At 40.1% G+C, this 20,621-nt stretch overlaps 1 long non-coding RNA gene across 2 annotated transcripts; it reads right to left on the reverse strand.

Annotated features, from left to right (window-relative positions):
- Positions 1 to 9,674: 9,674 nt before the first annotated feature.
- LOC105917163 lies at positions 9,675 to 18,573 on the reverse strand. 2 transcript variants are annotated; one of them, XR_001165124.3, is made up of 5 exons: positions 18,418 to 18,573; positions 17,888 to 18,024; positions 14,749 to 14,776; positions 10,493 to 10,526; positions 9,675 to 10,398 (listed from the first exon to the last, which is right to left on the reverse strand). It is a non-coding gene; the product is annotated as an uncharacterized LOC105917163 (long non-coding RNA). The 2 variants fall into 2 exon arrangements; XR_004932894.1 differs by having other exon boundaries at positions 17,888 to 18,028.
- Positions 18,574 to 20,621: the final 2,048 nt, after the last annotated feature.

A 20,621-nucleotide genomic window follows, 5' to 3' on the forward strand; every position in this document is an offset into this window, starting at 1 on the left:
AAGCACATCTTCAAGAGAAATTCCATGCTAGTTTTATTTCTCAGCACGTCGGAAATATGAAAATATTAGTGAATACTCAGATAAGGGTAGGATCATTTTAGTTTGTTGAACTTCTAACTCTGTAGATATTTTTTATGATTATCTGTGCTCTATTTAAATACCCAGTGTTTTTATATTTATTTTTACAGTTTCCATCTGCCCTTTTTATTCACGTTCTAAGCTTTGACAAAAAAAATGCAATTGTAGTGAATGACATTTATTAATCTAGGTCATGTGTCTGGAAAACAAGCCCGAATCAGCAGATCACCACCACTGTGTTTGACAACCGATGTGAGGTTTTCATGATGATACGTTGTTTGGTTCGTAAACATTATAGCGAGATGAGTCTTTCTCCTGGTAACCCTTATCAACAAACCCTACTTGTTCCTTCTTTTGTTTCGCCAACCCTTCAGAACCTTTACTACAGTCTCCCCTTAATATTTTCTTTATTTGACAATGAAGCCTGCAAACAAAGGCCAGTTGGATTTACTAGAACAGAAACAGACTGCCAGCGAAACAGAAAGCACTTAAAAATAAGTATTTATGAGGAAACAAGAATTTCACTAAAATTGATGGTGCGCCTTATAATCCAGTGCGCCTTATATATGATTATTGTTGTGCTTTTTATGTGGTACAATGCACTCAAAATCAATTCAAATGTGTAAGTAAAACTTTGGTTAGCAACGAAGCCGCTCTGCTCAATCAATATTCGGAGCATTACAGTACACTGTCACCACCTGATCGGCCTCCTGAGCCGTCTATAAGACTGCCTGACTGTAATGTCTAAACTAGAAGTGCATTAATTTACTCAGGCGTACTTCACTCCTCAGAGGTCATGTTTTATATGTCACACTGAGCCTGATACACTCAGCTGCTCTATCACAGTTCATCTCTGGTCTCACTGACAGGTGGGAGCCTGCTGGAACAGAAACGGCTCTAGGTGCTCAGCTAGCTAATCACACATTTTACCATCCGTTCTGCCGCTTTGTCCCACTGGCAGAAAGTGTGGGAATTGTAGGAATTTGCCACAAGAAATGTAGCCAACAGTACGCAGAACTATGAAGGGTAAAACATCCGTGCAGAGTCCATGCAGCTCATAGTATGCGTACAGTACAGAGTATGTGGGAGTCTTTAGGAAGCCCGCGCCCAGAGTACGAGTTAGCAACAATAAACCTAGTAATTTAATTCAATATAAAAGTTATGTTGATTTTAGCTTTATGTTAGAAACAGGGCAGTGTAGTCCAACTACTCTGTCCTGCCAACAGAGACGGATAGCTCTTCCTTTCAGGAGAGAGGTGTGTACGCGGAGGGGCGGAGTAATATTAAACACTTGGGAAGAATATTTAATGTGCCTTTATAATCCGTTGCGCCTTATGTGTGTGGAAAGACACACATAGACACATTAATTCACAGTGTGCCTTATGGTCAGAAAAATGTGGCCAATTCAACAAGGTTTCAGAAACACTCCTGGGAGATTTTGCTCCGTATTGATGTAAAAGCATCACCAGGTTGCAGCAGGTTATATCTGGCTGCACATCCATGTAGTGAATCTCCCATTCCACCACATCCCCGAGCATACTCTTTTGGATTGAGATCTGAGGACTGTGAAAGTTGTCTGAGTACAGTGAACTTAATGACATAATGAGGAAATCAATTTGGGATCTTTGATTTCCTACTAGTGTCAGGGTTCAGTTTCTGCCTGTCTCACCCTGGACAGTTTCTGGCACTTTCCACCTCCCATATACCCCAGTTCTCCACTCCACCTTCTGATCAGTTCCACCTGCCGTCCCTAATCAAGCCCGGATTCTTTCCACCTGTCAACACTCCTACTTAAGCTCACCTCAGTCAGCTCTTCCCTGCCGGATCATCATCATCCTACCGCTTTGATGCCTCTTCTCACATCTGCCAGCCTGTTTCCCTGCGGCTCAGATCACAACCCCTCTCGAGCTCCTCTCGTCACTCTCCTTCCTGCTGCCTCCCTGCATGCACCAGCCTTCGTCCCTCGCCACCTTCCTCACCGCCTTCCTCCGCCTCAAGTCTGCTTCACTCATACCCCGTCCTGATTGTGCTTCTTTCGTCTGCCTGCCAGCGTTTCCCACGTCTGCCTGCCTGTGATCCCTACGACTGCCTGCCTGTGCTTCCCACCTCTGTCTGCCGGTCTTTATCCAACTACCAGCTCCAGCTCTGCCGCGTCTCCAGCCACAGTCATCTTCACCATCTGTCGTCAGCTCCAGCCTGGTACAGTCTCTGGTCACCTCCTCCACAACTCATTACCCTCAATTAAAACAAAACTCTGTGTGTGTGGTTGTGTTCGGGTACATCAGGACACATCCTGACAACTAGAAGTAGCCATAAGAAGAGCCACACTGTGATAATAATGGCATGGTCATGGTCAGCAGCAATCACAGTTAGGCTGTGGTGTTTAGAGGATGCATGACTGGCACTAAGGGACACAAAAAACGTTTAAAGCAATATTATGCAATGCATTACACCATCACCAGCAGTGGCTTTGAACCAGTAAAACAATACAGGAGGCGCCTATGATTTTATGTTTCTTTCTCGTTCTGTTTGAACTTCAGGAAGTCATTTTCACTAAGTCTAGATGCCTAAATGCAATGAGTGGATGCCATGTGATGTGCTGATTTACTTTCTGTGTTAACAAACAATTGAAAAGGTGTACTTAATAAAATGGCTGGTGAGTGAATATGTATGCAGTAATTACATTACAGTAAAGGGCCTTTTGTCAATCATTGGGTATACTTCAGCAGCATATGCCTATGTTGCTTTGCTAAGGTGATGGATCAAGATCAACATTGCTGCAACTGGGTCCAGAAGATAGGCTACTGAGAATTCTGCAACTATGTTTACAGTGGCTCGCAAAAGTATTCATACCACTTGAACCTTTCCACATGTTGCCACATTAGAACCAAAAACATAAATATATTCTATATTGATGTTCTATATACAACTGTGAAGTAGAAGATTAAACATGATTTCTTGTTTGTTTTACATACAAAAAAATTAAAAGTGCATTGAGCACCCCTGAGTCAATACTTTGTGGAACCAACTTTCGCTGCAATTACAGCTGCAAGTCTTTTAGTGGATGTCTCTACTAGCTTTGCACATGTAGCGACTGAAAAGTTTGCCCATTCTTCAGATCAAACTCAGTCAGATTAGCTGGAGAATGTTTTTGAACAGCAATTTTCAGATCTTGCCACATATTCTCAAATGAATTTAGGCCTGGACTTTAACTGGACCATTCTGACACATGTGGATAGGTTTTGTTTTAAACCGTTCCATTGTAGCCCCGGCTTTATGTTTAGGGTCGTTATCTTGCTGGAAGGTCTCAAGTCTCAAGTCTTTTGCAGACTTCAAGAGGTTTTCTTCCAAGATTGCCCTGTGTTTGGCTCCATCCATCTTTTGCACTTTGGCCAAAACCTTCAATTTTGGTCGTGTCTGACCAAAGCATCTTCTTCCACGTTTGCTGTGTCTCCATTACGGCTTCTGGCAAACTGCAAACGGGACTTATGTTTTTTTTTTATTTTTTTTTTTAACAATGGCTTTCTTTTTGCCACTCTTCCATAAAGACCACATTTGTGCAGTGCACAATTATTAGTTGTCCAGTGATTCCCCCCACCTGAGCTGTAGTTCACCCATGGGCCTCTTGGCTTCATCTCTGATCAGTGCTCTTCTTGTTCAGCCTGTAAGTTTAGGAGGATGACCTTGTCTTGGTCAATTTACAGTTATGCCATACTCTTTCCATTTCCAGGTGATGGATTGAACGGTGCTCCATGAGCTGTTCAAAGCTTGGGAAATCATTTTATAACCTAGGCTTGTTTTAAACTTCTCCACAACTTTATCCTTGACATGTCTGGTGTGTTCCTTGGACTTCATAATGCTGTTTGCTCCCCGATATTCCCTCAACCAACCTCTGAGGCTGTCACAGAGCAGCTGTATTTGTACTGAGATTAGATTAGACACAGGTGGACTCTGTTCAGTCATTAGCAATCATCAGGCATATTCTGAAGACAATTAGTTGCACTCACATAACAATCCAATAAAAATTTATGTGTTTGTGGTCGAAATGTGACAAAATGCGGAAAGGTTCAAGGTGTATGAATAATTTTGCAAACCACTGTAGATACCAAAGCTGTAGATCCCTGCTGAGACGCCTCAAACATACCACTTTAAATGTCACTTTATTTCTAAAATATGGGATTAAAAATTTTAGTCTGGATTTAACAGTCCAGCTAAAGATGGAGAACTGTTAGTGATTATACAAAGCAAAGTGACATTGGTACGAGTAGCACACTGCAAAAAGGGAACTAAAAGTGAGTGAAAATTTCTTGAAATGAGTATATTTTTCTTTGATTTGAGGAGCTAAATAAGATTATTTGCCAATTGAATGAGCATTTTTACCCCTCAAATAAGATAATTAGATATCCTGCACTTGAAATATGATGATGGACATGAATTGCTCTTATTTTAAGTGCAAAAATCTTATTCCATTGGCAAATAGTCTTATTTACCTGTTCTAATCAAGGGAAAAATACACTGATTTCAAGAAAATTTCACTTAATTCTAGTTCCCTTTTTGCAGTGCAGAAATCTCATTGGTCTTCAGTTAATTTGAAGGTCTTCATTCTTTAAAAAAAAAAAGGCGTATACCTAAGGGGCATTCCACTCAACAAACCAAATCCCAGGGTGCCTGTGACATCCAGCAGGCCCAGACCCACCCATCCCTGCCCTACTGGTCTTTCTTGAAAAAGAGCAAGGCGGTGGGAGAAAGAGGTGGAGAAAAGCATGTATATGTAACACACATAAAGGTCAGGAAAGGAATAAAGGGCACCACAGTGTCCTTCCTGCAGATACATGCCTTCACTGTAAGGACTCAGCTGTACTATGGAGTAGTAGAGGGTGAAACAGCTTACATTTCATGGCACCGCCTCTGAAAACTGTTGAGATTTAACACCAAAACCACATTTGTCAGTTTGTGTTCTTGTGCTCATAAGTGCTGGATAATATGTGAGAGACTTACTTGTGCTGCTGCAACAAGTCAGGAAGTCAACTCAAAGATTCCTCTTCCTAACCCACTGTTGAAAATGCAAACCTGTCTCACTAACTGCGAGGAGGTGTGGCAGCTGCTCTGCAACCCAGAAGTAGACCACAGGGGTGCAGAAAATAGATGCATTGATAGATGCGGGTCTCACAGCTTAATTTTAACTCACAGTTTTCAACACTGGGGTGCCTGTGTGCAATTTGGAGGTGTGTGTGTATCACCCCTTAAAAGAAGGGAGAAAGTATGAGAAATGATCACAGAAGATCAAATCACTGCTCTACCATTCATTCGCTTGCACTGAGTGTGTATTTCAGAAAAACAATACACAAATATTAAAACTAATGGTGCTAATTAAAGTGCTAATTGAACCAGCACATAATGTTTCACATCGCCTTTGCATTAACAAATAAAATACAGAACACAGGGATCTCTTGTCACACCATTTTTGTATAATCTTTAACATTAAATGATTTAAGATATATATATTTTTAAAAACAAAACAAAAATAAGTATTTTACATTAAATGTATTTAACAATTTTAGGCATTTCATTCTGAATTATTTTATGTTTTCATAGCACAGTCAAAAGTAATTTTCTAAGCATGAAATAGAAATAATCCCAATCAAAACAATTAAGAAAACACATTACTTGTACTAACTGCACAAATACAAGCAGGCAGCGCATTAATCTTATTTATACAAATCAAACTGCTGGCGCCATAGCGGCACATGAGGCTTCCTGCCGCTAGCAGCAGTGCTAAACTGGTTAGCTTTACTTCTCACGCAGTAAATAAGCACCGAACAAAGAAACCCCGTCATGCAAAGCAAACCAAACGCATACATGCAGGGCTAGTACACATCCACATGTTATTCTCCTAAAAGTTTTATCCCTTTAATTACCTTAAAAGAAGGAGATAGTAAGAGAAATTATCACAGAAGATGGCTCACCGATCTTTCATTCACTCACTTGTATTGTGTGTGTGTGTGTGTGTGTGTGTGTGTGGGGGGGGGGGGGGGGTATGCGAGTCCCCCTAGCCTAGTGGATCATGTAGGTAATAACGCTAAACTAACCCCTATTCTAAAGAAAGACCACTTCATTACTTTTGTTTTTTTGCACATTTTAAAGCAAATTAAGTAAACATACAAATGCAAATAATCAAAATATACAAACCTATTATTCAGTTCAAACTGATCAGGATTATACCCTGCAACATGTGCACTTCGTTGCGGCCTTAACATTGCCGGCCACACAGAACGGATATGCAGTTTCCACGCTCCAACCTTTCCTCACCCAGGACTCTAAAATGATGCCAACACATTAACATACCACCACAATTTCCATAGGGAAGTGTTGGGGGTACTGAAAATATTGAGGGAACTTTCAATCTCTAGAACAAATGGAGCTGAAATGGGACATCCGTTGTGAACCAACAAACTATGCCAACATCCTTGAAATATAGCTTATTTTAAACATTATAAGGGATCTAAAACTGGTATAAAAAGCCACCAAGGAACACAGGTCAGAGAGAAAGTTATTGAGAAGTTTAAAGCAGGGTTACATTATAAAACAATATCCCAAGCTTTGAACATCTCACAGAGCACTCAATCCATTATACAAAGGACTATGACGCAGCTCCAAAACTAAGACACGGCCATCCACTTAAACTGACAGGCTGGGGAGGCTGGAGAGAATCAGAGAAACATCCAAGAGGCACAGGGTAACTCTGGAGGAGCAACAGAGATGCACAGCTCAGGTGGGAGAATGTGTTGAGAGGCAAGCAAATTTGTCATGCACTCCAAAAATCTGTCCATCAAAGAGTGGCAAGCAAAAATCCACTGTTGACAGAAAGCCCTGTTTGCATTTTGCCATAAGCCCTGATGGGACACAGCAAACATGTAGAAGAGCAAGCTCTGTTCAGATGAGACCAAAATCTGACTTTATGGGTAACTTTGGAGGAAGACTAACACTCTATATCACCCTGAACACAACATCCCTGTAATTAAACATGGTGGTGGCAGCATCAAACTGTGGAGTTGTTTTTCTTCAGGAGGGACAGGAAAGCTAGATGGCGTTGATGGATGGAGCTGAATACAGGGCAACGCTGGAAGAAAACCTGTAAGATACTTGAGACCGGGGTGCCGGTTCACCTTCCAAGAGGACATGGGGAATGGTTTAGATCTAAGCACAGAGGAATCACTGAAAAAATCCTGCATATAGTGTAGACAGGAATGGTGCCCAAACTGTGTTGAAAATGTTAACCTTTGAACAAGTATTACAAAACGGACAAACAAAAAGAGCTAAATTTCTGCTTTCTCTACACTCACCTTTGCTGTTGTGATGAGTTGTCAGAAAACGAACAGGGGCAGGCTTCTCTAGCAACCAAAACCTTCATTAAATCTCACTCCTGCATACTAAAGTTCCAAGAAAATCTAGAATAAAGAAGTACAAACAGATCTAATCTGAGATTGAAACGAGTTAACAGGGGAGTTCTGAGGAGTAACTATGAAGACAGAGGAGTAAAAACTCTGGGAGGGTGGATGTGTGGATGCAGCTGAGTGATCACTGACAGTGACGACAAGGAGATGACAGGGTGAGCCACAGGATCTACAACATTAAGCTAACCGAGGACATCTAGAGGCAATGACAAGCACAGAAAACCAAACACAGACAAGTGTTTTTTGTTTGGAATAAAATATAAATAAACCAATCTAGAAAATAGAGTTGTGTGTCCCTAAACCTAGCACATGTTTAAATTAGTACGTTTCATCACTCTCAGCTGACATTTACCCAACAATCCTTCTGCTGTCACCGTTTTGTTTGTACCTTTGTCCTTCCTCGGTGAGATCCGAACAAAAAACATGAATAGTGTAAAGTCTGGATTTTCATAGCCTTCAATACTTTATTGTACCGTGGCAGAAAGATCAGGCTCACTGACGAACAGGTCTCTCACTCGGGTCTGTAATATTTGAACGGGTCAGTTGATTTATGCGGTAACGGATGGGATGACAACAGGCATTACAGGAATGATGACTCCACCTTGCTTTCAAGCCTTGTGACCTTTGCTTCTCTTTGAATTGTAGAAGGTCCCTGTCGGCTCTCCCGTGAAATCAACAGTCCGTTTACATTACAGCTCACGCTTTAGCATAGACCTCACCCAACCAGAACGGAGGCTGCAGTGTTCAACCACTGGAACAGGAAGAAAGTGATATGACCGCTAAAATGCATAAAACATAAGTAAAATAGTATGACCTCCAAATTGTGATACAAACTGAGAAAAACATCCAGAGTTAAGTGCTTCACAGAGCATGAAACATTTGTTATCCAGAAAAGAAAATGTAAATCTCATTTCTGGTGTTTATTAGCGGCTAGATCAGTACCCGAGAAAGGAGCAGAAACGTTTAATGGGTCAGCAGGGAAGCTTCTGTAGCAAGAACCTATACTGAAAGTAACCCAGCCCATTGCAAATCACAGCTTGAAGCTGTAAAATCTCAGCTGAGGGAGTAATAAAACTAAAGTTGCTTTCTGTAACAAGCAGTAAATGTCTATTTTTTTCCAGTAAAATTTGAAAATAAATAAATAAATAAATAAATTGGTAGATGGAAAACTACAATGAAAATTTCAAAATGTATCTTTGCCAAACCAATTTTTTAAAGAAAATTAGCTAATGGCATTTTTTTTACATCATTTTAATCAGTTTGCTGCTTTTTCTTCCACAAAGGTTAACTTAACATTCCTCCCCTATGCAAGCCGTTGTGCAAAAATAAAAACTATGTCGTCACTCTGTTGGTTTACCAAAACTGAAACAAATGGATACATTCACTCTTTTTTATCAAACACTCATATTTATATGTGCTTCTAAATTGTTGCAAATTCAATTTCAGAGTGATCTGTCGTAGACTAAAGATAAACATAACCACCGGTTGGAACCTTAAATTGTTGGGAAGCAAGGATTTATTCTACAATGAAGATGGTTTTCATTATTTTCTATCTTGCCATCTATGGGGGTGTATTGAAAAACACACAAGTTTTTCAAGGAAATGAAAGTGACTATCTGGAACGTCCAATCTTATTACGCTTTAAAAGTATTTGTGCCACTGTAGTTTGTGCCCCTAATGTCTGTATACTGCATGTATGCTGGGATCTAGTGTGTGTCATTCACACACTAGATCCCAGTATACATGCAGTATACTTATTCAGATTTTTATTTGCTGAATTAACCTGAAAGGGGGTCAAGCCATGAATTCACTTTAGGTTACAAGACTGAATTGAGGTGAATCTTCATCAGTGCAGAACAAGTGTTTGCATAGGGTTCTCTGGGAATAAGTAATGCTATTTTTGGGTCATTGCTGCAATGTTTGAGTAGCAGCCATGTAAACACTGTGGCTGTATACTTTATTGACATGTCCAAAACGTCAATGGCAATCTGGTTTGGCTGGTGATCAAATTATGTATGCTACAATGTTACATGTGAAGGCAGTGCTCCAACTTTAGTTACCCAAGGCATTGGAATGCAAAGCAGAAATGTAATAGTGTGATGTCAAGTGAAGAATATTAATCAGCTTACTGTACTAAGCAAACATGTGAAAAGTTATTTTAATAAGATATTACATGACAAGATAGCAGATAGCACCAAACAGGAATATTGTGTACTCGCGATGATTCTAACAGCGTCTAAAAATGACTCACAGACGATTTAGCTTAAAGACTGGACAACCTAACCACTTTTATAAAAGTTAATTTAAAGCAAAAAAAGGGGGTTTGCTACTTTCCATTGATCACGGTTGCATATTCTTACACTTACATATACTGTTGTTCAAGCAACATATTTTGAAATAGCTCTGCTAGCTATATACATAGGTAAATACCAGAAACATATTTTCTGTTCACATCAAAGAGCAGATAGAAATTGGATGTCTGATACACAAATAACTTAACAAAGGAAGGCTTTCATAAAAAAAATTGCTCAAATCAGTAAATGCCTGCCATAATGAGAAAATGCTAGCTGGATGGATGCTAGCTTAGTGCGCCCGAGGACAGGCCCAGGTCTTCCTCCCACTCCGTCTCCCCTTTTTTGTCCATTTATCCATTTGGTCCAATGTCAGGTCAGGAAAACTGGATGACGAGATTATGTTTTTTTGTTTTTTTTTTTCTTCTTGTCCGAGAAATTAGGTTTTCTTGAGGCGTGCTTGTGACATCAATGTTGGGGTGAAAGGGTGACTGGCTCGTTCGTTGCTTGGGGTCTTTTCAGTGAGGAAGGTGGCATGTCTTTGTGATCCCTCCAAGTCAACTGGAAGTCGAGACCTGGATTTGAAAATTTAGAAGGTAACTGTCAGTGCCTTGGACATACGGTTTTACGTTTTTACAGTAAAATTATTTCCATTTACAGCAAACTTACCTTCTCCGTTTGTGTTCTCATTGGCCTTTCTATTCTGTTACAAAGAAACACACGGAAAGTTTTTAAGGCAGTAAAACCACAGTACACACTAAGAATAGATGTTTGAATTGGAGCATTACATATATTTTGAAAAGACTGAGTACAGCAAGAACCTTGTTAAGTAAAAAACAGGTAAAAACATGGTTTAAAAATAAAGCTAAATGTGTCCATCAGAATTCTGGACGTAAGCTAGCTCTTGTTTCATCAATACATAAATTAAAAGTGGTAACAATGTCACGATGTGATTATTCAGAAGGGCAGTAAATATAAAACCAATAAATGAAGTCATGTTTCAAGTTAGCTGTAAGAACTAGCGACAGCTTTAGCTCCATACAGACATGAGTGTCACGAATCTTCTCATGTACCTTATTTTAGAACCAACTAAGGACCACATACAGTATTCGGTTTATTTTTCTTGATAAATAAAAAGTTAAAATATTTAAAAAATTGACATATATTTATGTATTTTTAAACAACATTTATTACTCTTTTCACTCACACATTTGCAAAACATCCTTTTCAAGCTCCTAAAGCCACAATGTTCAAGCAATTTCAGCAAAGTTGCAACAACTTACTTTGTTTTTAAAAACAAGGTGAAATAATTACTTGGTTAGGATTTGGAATAATAATTTTAAGATAGAGTTGTCGATAATATTAAAAGGTTTCTACAAAAAAACTAATCATGTAGATTTCTTGGATCTATCTCTGTTAGATTGGAATACGGTGATGTAGAAAATGTTCAGCCTTCTTATTTCCCCATTTTCTACGGTATTCTTCAAGTTTCTGTTCTCAGATCATTTGAATTAACAATTTACAATTAATATAACCTCTCCATTATACAATTGTTAGGTAAAACTTCAATTAACATTTATTGTCCCCAAATGGCAATTTTCTGCACAGTCAGCAGTTACACACAGGAAAAAGAAAAAAAAAAAAAGAACATACAACAACATCAACAACAATCTTTCAGAACAAAAAATGTGCGACAGTTGAGTCCTACATGCTGGAATAGTATCGGTTTTACAGAGTGGCCTTCTCCGCCCTCGTGGAAAAAGTTGAAACTCAGTCAATAGTGGAATGCCAGCATCGGATACAATAATCTTAGCTTTATTTAACGATCTAATATTTTAGAGTTTATCAAGAGGGATGCCAGCGATTTTACTGCATCTGTTAACAATGTCCTGCAAACATTAGCTATTCCTGACTGAAAGGGACTCATGCCAAGGCATTATTAAATTGTAAATTATGTCCTTGTGCTGATGACACTACTCTGTCTACATTAATTTCACCACCGACACAACAGTTTCCCTTTCTGTTCTGGACTACGGTGATGTAATTTATGTGAGAGAAGCCACCCCTTCAACCTCTAGGGGCAGGAACTCAACCTGTTTTAAAATCATTTCTGTGGTACACATGATTGTGTAATGGATCAAAAATAGGCCTGTTTATTGACTTACAAGCCAAATACAAGAACAGAAGAAGAAAAGAAAAAAACACTCTGCGTCTTTATCATACCTTTACAATCATTATAATCTCAATTGTGGCTAAGTTCCAAAAACTTCAAAAAATCCCTACAGGGTGGGTCAGATCCATATCTTATTGGAATGTGCCAGAGCAAAGCTTTGAACGGACGCCTGTGATTCCTCTTTCTCAGTTTCAATGTTCAACCCTCCATCTTATAAACCGTCGTTGTCATCAGTATTTAGCTGTTATCTTTGTTTCACTTTAACCTATTGTGTACTCCTTGGGACCACTGAAAATGCGAGTTCTCCCTCAATAGGTCTCCTGAGGATGAAATAATAATAATAAATGATAGAAGCTCTGCAGATGCCCTGCTATGAGTGATCCTATAACCTAGCCTTCTGGACCTTTTCTGTTGAACTTGTTCAAAGACTCAAAGGTAACAAAGGATGTTTTGGCTCAGTGTGTGTGTGTGTGTTGAAATTATTTTAAGTGATCATCAGAGCGATTATTTTTACCCTTGTAAAACCTGCTTAAAATGGTGAAATTTGACTGCTAAAATAGAATCTTAAATGAAGGTCTTTCAAAAAAATCTGTAGCTGTAGTAAAAAGGCTAGCTGTATTCAGTTGGGGTTTCAAAATGCATTGATGGAAGAGATTAAAGACTGTTGGGTCGTCCCGTGTATTGGTTTGAAGTTTACAACAGTGAAATAAAATAAGAAATATTAACTCCAGCTTCAGATGTATTTTTCTCATCCCCAGCTTCTTAGCCTATTGAGATTTTCTACATCTGCCTGCAGTCTGTCAGCTCGCGCGGTTACATAACTGATTTAGGACGATGAGCTACACCAACAACATTTTGGAGCTTCCTACATGACTTGCATGCGGCAACGCCTCCAGCTCAAACTCACAGAGTAAGGTCATTGACCACAGCACCTGAACGCAGCAACAAGCAGGGAGGAATGAAATACCTCCGCTCAGTCATCAATGGAGGTTTTTTCTCTGTAGAGGCTGTGATCTCAGTTTCCTTCAGTCATGCATGTGCTGTCTCCGGGCGTTTGACATTTCAAGCTACAGCAGCATCTGATAAAGCTGCAGCTGTCTGTCTGAGTGGGTGGCTGTCACTCCTTTGGCATTGACAAGTGCAATAGTTTGGTATGTGTTGGTTAGGAGTAATGCTTCCTTGATCGCTGATGTGGGGGTTTGCAGTATTTTCCCTTTGGTTTTGTTGCCTGGGAGTTCACAGCGCTCCTGCTTTCTTCAGTCAGTGCTTTAAACTTTCAAAGCTGTGCTGCAGTTTCCTAAATTCTGCGATCTATTTTAATGGTGCCACACCTCAGTGTGGTATCAGAAACAGCAGAACACAATGCAAAAGTGATTGGATGATCTAAGATACGGACGGGGGCGTGGTGAAAAAAAAAGACAGATTTCACTATTATTTAGTTTTGTGAGAAACTCAATAATGGCGTTAGTGGCGCAGGAGTTAGGGATTTTTTCATGCAATTGTCGGGTTGCCGGTATGATCCCTTGCTCCGTCCGTTTCAGTCATTGTGTCCTTGGGTTAGGGTTTCACCCTGCCTGCTGCCGGTGGTCAGATGTGCCTGTTGGCAAACTTGGCACTGATGTATGGTAGCTACTAACTGCTGTAGCGAATTGGTGAATGACTAGTGTAAAGCACTTTGGGGTTGTCGGACTAGTTAAAGCGCCATACAAGTACAAGCCATTTATTATTTAAAATGCTAGAACGTAAAAAATAAACATATAATTGAAAAGTTGTTTGAAAATGTCCTAATTATAATCAATAAATTAATAAATATCTTAATGTAATAATGACATATATTGGAAAATAAAGAAAATTGTCAAACATACTAAGAATTGTTTTACATACATATACATACATATAATTTCTGAATTTATTTTATTTGTCAAAGGTTCCTGCACTGTAGTAAATTAGGAAATAGTTTGAATCGAACTGGACCGTAACATTAAGATTGGTTTGCCTGCACAGCAAAGTAACTTCAGTTCAGTTATTCTCACTAGAACATCAGCAGCCCTGCTCAGTAACTCAGATGGGTAATTCGGACAGACTAATTAACAATTACTTAATTAATGTTACTTCAATAGATAGGCACTAAGTACTTACACCTGTTTCCTACCCGCCACATATTTAAATAGCTATGCCCTTGAATTATCTCTGTCTTTATTTATAACAAATGAATGACACCCGTAAGCGATGTCAGTGATTAATGAACGGCCTCCATACAAACACTAGAAGTAGAGGTTGAGTACTTTTTTTCTACAATGAATGTTAACAGCTAGGTTCTATAACCTTTTTCATAGATAGATAGATATATTTTGTAATTATGAAAGTAATTAAAAGATTTTTTATCTACAGAAGTATTAATCCAGTTCAGAAAATCATCACTGAATTGCGGAGTGTTTCTAAAACTTTGTTTTTAAGTTGTCTCAGCTAGTTACGGACAGTGAGCTCCATCTCCATAGCCATGACCCTGTGGTGTGGTAGACCTTATGGGACCAGCAGCAGCCACGGTCTCAAAACCTCATCCATCCTCTAGTCGACTGCTGACCAGCCACTAAGTGCTGTGAATTAGCTGCTAGATTACTACAGCAGAGGGAGATTGTTATGTCTGTGCGGTGATGCATGGAGTGCTTCTCTGGAGAATAATTGATCAAGTGATGAAGAGAAATGTGACAGCAGAAAGAAAGAATGATGGAATAAAGGAAGGTGCTCATACCTTTGGGTCGTTCGGGTCAAAGCTCTTTCTGTAGATGTAAGAGAAAAGAGGTAAGGTAAGAAATTGCTTTATTGCCGCACAATGGGGAAATTGGGGCGTGACATTGGCAGAGTTTCACACAATTAAAAGTAATGAAAAAAAAAACAAGCTAATCTAATATAAAGTTAGTTCAAAAGCAACAGAGGATGAGCTTTATCAGAAACGGCAAAAATGTGAAAAACATGGTTGATCATCAAGTGCAATGAAGACATTTTCATGATTCACTCTATGTTTCCTTTTTATGGATCAGGCATTACTTGACCGGGATATTTTGATTCATAGCTCCAACCTGGGACCTTGTATCATCTTTGGTTTTCACCTGTAAGTCTTATTGACTTATTCACAGTCGTTTCCACGTCCTGCTCCCTTCCATAAATCTCGGCGTACCTGTGATAGTTATCCTCCTGCTGCTTCACTGCCCATCCACCATTCTAGCGCACTGAACTGCTCATTCCCGTTTGTGTCGACACCATGCCCAGCCTGGGGGGAATTACTCACTCAGCTGTTTCAGGTTACTAGCGGCTCTACAGAAACGAACCTTCAGCCTCAAAATATAGAGAATGCTCGATCCATTTTGACTTATTTGTATTGTGCTGGAATATCGCTCTGCTTTGGCTACTCTCAAGAACCAGATAGGAGCGAAAATGACAGGACTCAGTGTAATGACTTCCATGTTCATTAGACCCAACTCGAAACATTTAGAATTACAAATCAATGCTAACATTAAACTAATTAATAGGATATCTGGGGTTTCTAATTTGTAAACCTTTTTACTAACTAGTAAAGAGAAGACCAAAACTGTCCTCTTCCATCTTTAGACGACTCCAGTTTTTAGAATGGTCAAATTGGATCATGGCAACTCAGTTTGAAAAACCTTCAAATGTTCAGCATATTTTCATGAGGCTGTTATTCACATTGAAGGAAAATGGAGGTAGCACCGCCAAGTCTTCTTGGTGCTTAAGATAGACTATAGCTTTGAACTGTTTTTGTTTTATATCAGAACCTCTGTCAGAAATGCTTCACGTGTTCTGTTCCCAGACCATGTTTCCCACAGGAAGATCACTGGTGGCGCACTGCCTCCTACCTGCATTTCCTGGGTTGATATACATCAAACGACCACCCAATGTGAATACGATAAAGTTTCAAAAGTTCATCAAATACTGTTGGAAAGTTTCTTTTAAAACAGTAGAAGTCGGGTTTGATGTTCCCCCCTTTTTGGGCTATAGCCATTAGCTTCAGCCTATAGGACCAATTAATGCCAAGAGGGTTATATACTCTGGTTAAGATATTACCTGTTAATAACCTTAAAAGACAACCTCCCTTCAAAAGCTCTGAATCTTGGTACATCTAAAAGAAGCCAAAATGCCCTCTTAAAAATAAGTTTTAGCAGTTTATGTAAATGCTATTTTTTGAGCCATTAGACCTTCATTACATTTGTATATTTACACTAAGGCTTGGTGATAAGGTGATTATTTGTGCAGAAAATAAAAGTATGAAGCCAAGCACTACCAGTGGTCTTCCAGTCTGAAACATGCGGAGAACAGACCAAGCAAAGCGTTTCCAGTCAGAGTAGCTACTTAACAGAAAACCAGGGCAGCCTAAAAAGACATGAAATAGTGTTCACTGTAAACAGTTTTGCTTTTTATATCAGATAGTAGCCAATTCTGCAGTAAGCTCATTGGTGTGGCACTGCCTCCTTTCTCAATTTCCTGCATAGATTATCACAAGCTTCTGTCTGTATAACCGGCAAATCTAAAAGTTAGAATGATTTAAAGGCTTTTAAAGCAGCATTTGCATAACCTGCCATGATGTTTTAGAGACTGGAGCTGTTTCAGGAAGGCAGAGGTCCTCTATGTTCTCAGGCCTCTGTCAGACCAAACATGTAAAGGGTTTCTGTTCATGGTGACTAGCTAACAAAATAGTATGGCTGTTACAAAAACAGAGCTCATTTAAACACTTATATTTTTGTCTTTAAGCTGCTTTACTTTCATATCAGACAGTAACTCACACCAGAAACGTGTTCGGTTCTCAGTCGGTGTTCCAGTCAGGCAGCGGAGCGCCGCCTCATAAATCTATTTCCGATTGAAAATAATGATTGACGCGGCAATAAATAACAGCCTGATGCAAATATCCCAAAAGTTTATCGGTTCATAAAATGCAATTCGCAGGAATGACTATGATGTTTTTAAGTTTGCTGTTTTAAGATGTCAGAATGTCCGTTCTGGTTTAGCCTTCCTTGGATTAACCATCAGCTTCAGCCTTCAGGACCATCTAATCCAGGTTTCAATTAGGACACCGAGAGAGTTATCCAGACCCCACCTGTCCCTTTAAAGCAGGTCTGTCTCGTAAATGAGAACTGGTGTCTCAAAGACACTCCCTGGATAACCATAAAGCAAAACACCTTTGTGCATCACATCTTTTCTCCTAACTAAAGAGCCACTCTGGTTTGTTGTTGTTGTTGTTGTTTTTTTAGTATTCTATCAGCTGATCTGTTTAGTTGAATAACCATTTCTTTCCTCTGAAAAACAAAAAACAGAAACAGATCAGCCGGATATTCAAGAACAAGCTGCCAAGAGAAAAAAAAACAGCCGTCAATGTTTTCTTCCTCCGTCTCTCTCGCTGGCATGTTTGGTGTGACAGCCGCAGTTATTCACACAAACACATGCCGGCAATGTGTGCCACGGTTGTGCAACACTCACGCTTTACACACAAAGGCCCGGCTACCCTCCCTCTCTCTCTGATTGCTTCCTTCTCCTCCTCAACCTGCCGACGCCCTTCATCTGAAAACCACCTGTCAGGTCAGACTAGTCTCCCCTGCGCTTTCAGATGAACGGGCGACAATTAAAGCCCTTTAGGAAGAGAAGATATGAATCACCCGTGATGCATGCCGCCCCAAACAGAAACTTCTTGGTCTCCATTTAATGGTTTTTCTTTCTTGCTGACGCTGTTTTAATTCCTGTAATTCCTGCTACACAACGAGGCAGCAAAGCATTTAGCTAACAGCTCTAATTATTATTCTTTTTTATCAAACAAGAGAAAGCCAGAGTTGACGTAACAAGAACAGATTGAAACTGAAGTCTCGTTTTTTTTGTCCTCTCACCTGCATTGGGTGCATACGGCGAGGAGAGTGATGCTTAGGATGAGGAAGGCGACCAAAAAGATGATGCCCACTTCTGGGGACGAAACCCAGCCCGCAACGCCATCCATGCCTACTGGAGCCATGTTGTCCCAAACGCTCTGTCAGGGATACAAGTTCAACAGATCACACGCTATAATTCGTCCTAGTTCATTTACGTAGTTCAAATTCCCAACACCTGTCTGTTGGCAGGGCACAGGTCCAATCCTCAGCTAAACATCTGGACAAATGTAATCAAAGCGTTCCGGTTCACGCCGATGCAATACGATAAACAGGAGATACAACTATGTACGGTTCAATTCATTTAGAAATATTATGCAAAGGCAGCAAGAAGTGCTCCCCATCCACCACAAACAAAACTGCATGTACATTTCAGATAGAAATCTGACATAGGGAAAGGCAAAACTTTGCAGTTTTAAAAGGAAAACAACAAGAAAATGCCCAAATCTACAATAAAAGAGAGAGGGAAACCCAGTCCAGAGGGTCTGACTTACATTCTTTGCAGCTCGGCTCTGATGAAACTCCCCTGAAGCTCTCTCACCAACTGGCTGTCAGTCACGCTGCTGCCTCTGCTTTAAGGGCCTCGCAGCTCTCAGGCAGGTGAGGGAGGGACTCTGATCGCTGGCATCCTGTCTGCTGTGAAGGAGGTGCTGACAGAGGCCCGTCATTGTCTGCTTTATCACATCTTAATTGCCTCTGCAGCCAAACGCCTTGCTAGCTGTCATGCTGGCGGGCCCCCGAGGAACGCAGGAATGTACTTTTTTTCAAAATGTGTAACTAGTAAAACATCTGGCACTGTAACAGGTTCGTCAATGGAATGTTTAAGCTGACTAAAACTCAAGCGTTTGTATAAAATACCTGCGAGGTGACCCTGCTGTGGACGCTGACCCACGTGTACGCTGTTATTGATCAATGTACTTAGCGCATAGGAGCACTGGCAAACATAAACGCACGCCAACAACAACACGCCCTAGCAGCAGAAAAGGAGACTGGGTTGCTTTCTGCAATGGACTCTCTGAGGTTATTCTTATAAACCGCAATTTGCTGCCTCTGTGTTGATATACAGATAAAAAGGACATCACGGTACATTTAAATTGCCATCAAAAAGCTAATTTATTTCAGTCATTTAATATAGATTCATTAAGGACAAAGTGATGTGAAACGTGTAAAATACAAAGTGAGGTATTTCACACGTTTGTTTCTGATCGTTTTGATTATGGCTCATAGATTAAAAAAAATTCAAATTATCTGAAAAAAAACTGTTTTTAAATTCAGTTTTTCAGATAATTAGAATATTACAAAAGTCCAATAAAAAATGATTTTTAATTGAGGAATGTTAAATTATATCCATGTTATAGGGAGGACTGACGACCACAGTTACTGACTCCTTCGGCAAGGTGAGGAAACTGGTCCTACCTGAACCCCATAGGGAATCTATGATGTGTTGTCAAGAGGAAGAGGAGAGACACCAGAACCAACAACGCAGATGAGCCGAAGGCTGCTTTCAAAACAACCTGGGCTTCCTGAACACCTCAGCACAAGCCTGTGGTTCTGCTGAGCACATGCCATGTTGCATTGATGCAGTAATTGATGAAAAAGGACCTAAGTTCTGAGTACATATATTGTTGAGTACACAAATCTACTCATCAGACCTTTTTGTATTAAACTGCTTTTTTAATCAGTCTCGTAGCTTTGATGATACTCTAATTTATTAAGATGCAGCTATCAAGGGAAATTTATGACAATATAGGTTTAAGACATGTTATTGCATGCCTTACATTTTTCCATAAATAAATCTCTTTGTTGTAAAAGGGTTCGTCTAAATGTTCAGTATAAATTTGTCGCAGTTGTCGTTTCTCCGCCACTCTGTCGGAGCTCTGGCCGCTGAAATTATTCTCACAAGGCAGAAATTACAGATAAAAAGGGGCATCTTTGTTCCGTTGCAGAGACGGCTCAGGGCGGGACGCCGAGTGGAACCCGGGTCTAATTGGATTACTGCGGCCGCGCTCTCAGCGCTGTCCCCCAAAGCTGAGCCACTGAAGGCATCCGAGAGCGTGTTGGTGTTGCTTAATAACAGCGAGGAAGGAGATCAGGCCCTGTAATGTCGGTGTGAAGTGCTGAGATTAGGGAGAACCGTCTGCACAGAAATGTGACAAGAATCTCTTGACAGTGTTTGTTTGTGGGTGTAGCAGGTGACATACCAGTGACGGATTCAAGCCACTCCTGCACAAATATGCCAGGACTGTGGCCCTTCTCTACTATGTTCTTACTACATGTAATTAGCAGGAAATGATGTCACCGGGATGCTATTTGCATGACAATTCTGCTGAGTTTCCATTCAACTTAGGACTGAACTACATAACCAGTGAAGGAAAAGATCAGTCACTTTTAATGGTTTAGAATTCTCGGTCAGTTTATATATATTTTTTCTAACTAAATTTACTGCAAAAAGTTGAAAATCGAACGTTCTTAGAAAAGCTTTCTATTTAGTATATGGAAAGTATAAGGAAACTCCTTGGGATTATGGGTGGTGCAGCAGCGTTACTAAAACTACTAAGAGCTTTAAACCAGACCAGGACTTTATGTGAAGCCACGTGTGACCAGCGTTAAAAAGAGAAACTTGACCTGGTGCCATGAAGTTTGAGCAAGTCCAAAGCTTAGATGCATCTTAAGCGAGGGCCAACTTCATTGCCAGCAG

The sequence above is a fragment of the Fundulus heteroclitus genome, chromosome 15, assembly GCF_011125445.2.
Source record: "Fundulus heteroclitus isolate FHET01 chromosome 15, MU-UCD_Fhet_4.1, whole genome shotgun sequence".
NCBI lineage: Eukaryota > Metazoa > Chordata > Actinopteri > Cyprinodontiformes > Fundulidae > Fundulus > Fundulus heteroclitus.